Genomic DNA, 6,000 nt, shown 5'->3' on the forward strand with positions numbered 1-6,000 from the left:
CTTAAAATTTTTAGTAAGTGATACAATTCTTTTTCTGAAACTACCAATTATTTGAATCTGATAAGATTCCTTCTACAATGAAAATTTTAAGCTCAGTACTTACCCTTTTTGAAGAGCAACTTTAAATCTTCTAAGTGTTCACAAATCCACTGCTCTCAAGGTCTCTTAGGAGTTGGGTCATTTTCTGATGACAGTGGGGCTGCTTTAACCTGAGTGTGATGAGTTCACAGCTTTACTGCAGCTAACTTGACAGGTGAGTGCCTGCTAGGTAAGATCACTTGTGGTCCTGTCCACTTCGCCATCAGCTGGTATTCAGGCCCCTGTACTCTCCAGGTTTTAAGGAGGACTCGGTCTCCAGCCTAGAAAGGATGTAAGGCTATCGCAGCTGGATAGGCAGACCTGCTGGAAGCAAACTCATGAACAGTAGTAGTACAGTGCCCAGAGTTTTAACATAATTGGCAACTGCTAGATCTTTCAAAGCATTTATAGATTCTTATGCCTGGGCAGACACCTGAAATGGCCTACTATACAATATTTCGAAGGCGCTTAATTTAAGCCTGCTTCTGGGAGCCGTTCTGATCCATATAAGGGCAACTGGCAAGGCTATATCCCAAGTTAAGTTGGTCTCAACATATTTTAGCAATGTTCCTTTTTAATGTATAATTCATTTTCTTGGGTTTTCCTATAAATTGTGGTCTCCAGGGTGAATGTAGCTTCTAGTTAACTTGCAGTTCTTCAGACATCTATTTCTGCTCTATTGACTATGCCAAAGCCTTTGACTGTGTGGATCACAATAAATTGTGGAAAATTGACCTGCCTCTTGAGAAACCTGCATGCAGGTCAGGAAGCAACAGTTAGAACATGGAACAACACACTGGTTCCAAATAGGAAAAGGAGTACGTCAAGGCTGTATATTGTCACCCTGCTTATTTAATTTATATGCAGAGTACATCATGAGAAACGCTGGGCTGGAAGAAGCACAAGCTGGAATCAAGATTGCCGGAGAAATACCAATAACCTCAGATATGCAGATGACACCACCCTTATGGCAGAAAGTGAAGAAGAACTAAAGAGCCTCTTTAGTGAAAGAGGAGAGTGAAAAAGTTGGCTTAAAGCTCAACATTCAGAAAACAGATCATGGCATCCGGTCCCATCACTTCATGGCAAATAGATGGGGAAACAGTGGCTGACTTTATTTTTCTGGGCTCCAAAATCACTGCAGATGGTGACTGCAGCCATGAAATTAAAAGACGCTTACTCCTTGGAAGGAAAGTTATGACCAACCCAGACAGCATATTAAAAAGTAGAGACATTACTTTGCGAACAAAGGTCTGTCTAGTCAAGGCTATGGTTTTTCCAGTGGTCATGTATGATGTGAGAGTTGGACTATAAAGAAAGCTGAGTGCAGAAGAATTGATGCTTTTGAACTGTGGTGTTGGAGAAGACTCTTGAGAGTCCCATGGACTGCAAGGAGATCCAACCAGTCCATCCTAAAGGAGATCAGTCCTGGGTGTTCATTGGTAGGACTGATGTTGAAGCTGAAACTCCAATACTTTGGCCACCTGATGCAAAGAGCTGACTCATTTGAAAAGACCCTGGTGCTGGGAAAGATTGAGGGCAGGAGGAGAAGAGGATGACAGAGGATGAGATGGCTGGATGGCATCACTGACTCAATGGACATGGGTTTGGGTGGCCTCCGTTAGTTGGTGATGGACAGGGAGACCTGGCATGCTGCAGTTCATGGGGTTGCAAAGAGTTAGACATGACTGAGCAAGTGAACTGAAGACACTGGTTGGGTTATGCTAAAGACAAAAGCAGACCCATCATCACATTGAAGGGAGTTAGGCAGTCCAAATCAGGGGATAATTTCCATCAGAAGGCCTTAACCACTTTAGAAGCTTTTTCTGTCCCTCTACCCGTCCTGAAAAAGTATCCACATATACTAGCAGGTATTTAAAATTGCCTACAGTTTGAGGTATTTGAGTCAAGTTTGCCAGATCTCAGTGGGGCAGGTTCCTCTGTGTTGGGTTGCCGTCTGGGGAGGTCTGACAGCAGTCTTTGGGTTATTTTTAGCACAAATCATGCGATTTTGAGTGATTGCTGGATGGTCCTTTGTAGGTTACGCCTCATTATGTATTTTTGATTTTTGAATCCATTGTAAGGAGGCATCTCTCCCATAATGCTTATTATTATGAATGCACTGCAGCACAGTATCCAAGAGGGCCTCAGGAGTCAAAATAATTCCTTGTGCATGACATTTCCAGCCAGATGAGGTATGATCAAGAGTGAACTCCTGCTCTTTGGCCCTCTCCTTGTCCTTTTCTGAATACATTGATTGGTATTTTGACAAATCAATCTGTGGGAGAAGTGATGCTATCATGGCAATGGATAGAGGGATATTCCCCAGAGTTTGAATGAACACCCTGAGACTTGTGCTTTGTCTCTCATGGACATACAATTTGAAAGGTTTCTTTAAGTCTGGTAGTCCCAAACCCAAGGCTGAGACACGCTTTGTTTTCATTGTTTCAAAGGCTTTTCGGCACCATGTAATCCAAGTAGGGGCTCAAAATCCTGTCCCTTTAAAGCCTCAAAGAAGGGTTTTACTACAAGTCCAAAGTTAGGTATTCAAATCTGACAGACTCCTGCCATTCCCAGAAACCTTCTCAGCTGTCCATGAGTCTTGCCCTGCAATTGCCTATTTTCTATCAGGCAAAAGACTTCACTGTCCTTGGGAAAGGACAAAACCTAGGTATGTGAATTGCTGCTTACATACTTGGGCCTTTTTCTGGGAAAACTTATATCCACAATTCCAGATAATTCAGGGTTCTTACGGTATTTTGTAGACAACTTATTATATGCAGGGCTTCCTATGAGCAAATCATCCACATATTGGAATAAGAGTCCTTCATCCAACATGAAGTTTCCCTAGCTAGCATTTTTCCAAACAAGGCAGGAGAAATCTTAAATCTGTAAGGCAGGACTGTCCAACAATATTGTTGGACTACCTGTGTTTTTGGGTCCTGCCCTGAGTTCTAGGTCAAAAGCAAACAGCTGCTGTGATTCTCCTGTAATAGGATTGCAAAACAAAAAAGCATCTTACAAGTCCAAAACAGAACCAGCTGTATTCTCCTGGAATTGTTGTAAGCAGGGTGTATAGGTTAGGTACTACAGGGTGCAAATCTTGGATTATTTCATTAACAGCCCTCAAGTCTTGGACAAAGCAATACTTTGCTCAATTTGGCTTTTTGACCAGGAGGAAAGGTATGTTATTCGGGAACCTGGAAGGTTTAATCAGTCCTGTTTTCAAAAACTTTTTGAGAACTCGCTGAATTCCCTTTTGGGCCACTTGTCTCAGAGGGTATTATTTTAGATTAGGTATCCCAGAGTCCCTTTTTACCAGGACTTGTACTGGCCATGGACTTGCATTGGCCATGTGTGTTTTGGCCTTCCCTGGGGTGCCATCAGCCCACAATTTCTTTTATTGCTTTCCTGCTTATTAGCCTGGTGCAATCTTTTCCCCAATGTTCTTCCTCCTTACAGTAAGTGCACTGTTTCTTCCCTGATGGTGGCTCACCTCTCTTTGGGTTACTGGCCTTCCAGGAATCCAATGCTGCTGTCAAAAAAGTAGCATTCCATCCTGCATTCTCTTGCTTCTGCTGTTGTGCCCTATTGTTGAACACTTTAAAAGCAACATCTACCAATTAAGAAGGGTTCATTCCAATGTACCATCTAACTTCAGTAGTTTTCTTCTTATATCTGGGGTGCTTTGCCCAACAAATGTCATATCTAGCATTCTCTTATTTCTGGAGCCCTTGGGTTCTGCCTCAGTGAGTGTCTATAAGCTTGATAAATTCTTTCTAAAAAACATGGATGGATCCTCACTGGATTTTTGGTGTATCTCCTGAATTTTGTTTAAGCTCCTTTGCCTAGATACTCCCTTTCAAAGACCCGCTAAGGTACACTTCCTACAATGCTGCAGGTGTGGTTGCATATCTCCATTATTAGGATCCTAGTCAGGCTCAGCAATAGGAGCTGCCAGATTTGCTTTTCTGCAGTTACATCTGGGAATCTGCTAGATGATGCTGGTGTGCTTCCTCCCTAGTGTCAATGACCATCCTCCTCTCATCCCCAGAAAGCATCTTATTCAGGAATGTAAATATCTGCCCAAGAGGGATGGTGAGTGGCAAAGACAGAAGGGAAAAGTTCAGTCACATGGTGGGGGGGCAGTCTTTCAGTAAGTAGGGTTATGGTTTTTCCAATTAAACAAATCTGAAGTTGAGACTGGATTGTGCATCCATAGAAACCCAACTGGTTGGTCATTTGCATTAAGGCCTCGTACAGGATGTCAGCACAAGGGAAACTGCCCTGCTCCAAAAGTGACTTCCTGTAAGGTCTTAGACCAAACCATGGTTGGTCCTGTGTTCCAGGGCTTAAGGTAGAAACTTCTAATTTATCCCCATAAGCAGGGGAAACAGGAGCAGGTGAATATGCTGGTGACATGGGCTGTGTTGGTATAGCCTGCTTGGCCAGTGGGAGAGATGGGTTGGCTGGAGGGGGTTTTAAGTTTTGAAATAACATATTCTCACTCTCATTTTCTCTGTCTTATAGAATAGGTTTTTCACTTGGTTTTCCTTTTAGACTGGAGTACAATAAAGCAGCAGCCATCTGACGCCTTGTCCTCCTGATTCAAAAGCATAAATGCTTCTACATATGGAATCTCTTCATTTTTACCTGCTCTTTCACATAACAACTACAATTGCAAGATTTTATAATAATTAAGTGAGCCATTCAAGGGCCATCACTCACCTGATCCTAACATATAATGGGACCACACACTACTACAATAGAATATCATCTCTTTCTTAGTTACATGCCCACAGCTATATTTCGTACGTTTATTTATGATATGCCCCAAATGGATTTCCTGAGGGAGAGAGTATTTCCCATGTTTATAAGTTCAAGAACAACAAAGCAAAAAAGCACAAGCAAATTTCAATACCAAAAGTACAAACGGATTCCATCATGAATGAATGCAAACAAACTGGTTCACAAATCTATGAGTCCAACAATTCCCCTCTGCAACAGGGTACCCCAATCGCATGCAAAACAAAATGGCTTTTCCCTTAAGGGAAAAGCCCAAATTGACAGTAGGGAATGTTCCCAGTTTTATACAGCAAGCAACTTACAACTTACTATATGGAGCTTGTGTGTGCTCAGTTGCTCAGTCGTGTCCGACTCTTCGCGACCCCATGGACTGTAGCCTGCCAGGCTCCTCTGTCCATGGGATTTTCCAGGCAAGAATACTGGAGTGGGATGCCATTTCCTTTTCCAGGATAGCTTCTCGACCCAGGGATCGAACCCGCGACTCTTAGGTCTGTGGTTATTAGCGGGTGGGTTCTTTACCACTAGTGCCACCTGAGAAGCCCTTTCCCAAATGTGGATTCTTTCCTCCAACTGCCAAGCGCAGGGGCAGCTGGTAATACTTCAGGGAATTTTGAAGCCAAGATCCTCAGGAAGAGTGGTTCAGGAAGCTGCTAGGGCTTAACCTAAAAATTCCCAAACTGGAGCCAGCTGACAACAAAGGTTCCTGACTGGCACTGCCAAAATTTACCAAGCCCAGGTTTACTCTGTTTGCTGCTGCTGCTGCTGCTAAGTTGCTTCAGTCGTGTCCGACTCTGTACGACCTCATAGATGGCAGCCCACCAGGCTCCCCCGTCCCTGGGATTCTCCAGGCAAGAACACTGGAGGGGCTGTTTGCTGCACAACAGGCCAATAAATCAGGAGATGAGTTGTTCAGGCAAAGAATAATGACTTTACTTGGGAAGCTAGCAGACCAAGAAGATGACAGACTAGTGTCTCAAAAGACCATCTTCCCTCAGTCCTAATTCAGGTTCCATTTATACAGAGGATGAGGGGAGAGAGAGACCTATGGTAACAGCCACATGCCTGTCCGGCCCCTATTACATTAATATATATCGCTTTAAATTCTGTATATGCAGT

The sequence above is a fragment of the Bubalus bubalis genome, chromosome 4 (assembly GCF_019923935.1).
Source record: "Bubalus bubalis isolate 160015118507 breed Murrah chromosome 4, NDDB_SH_1, whole genome shotgun sequence".
NCBI classification, from domain to species: Eukaryota; Metazoa; Chordata; class Mammalia; order Artiodactyla; family Bovidae; genus Bubalus; species Bubalus bubalis.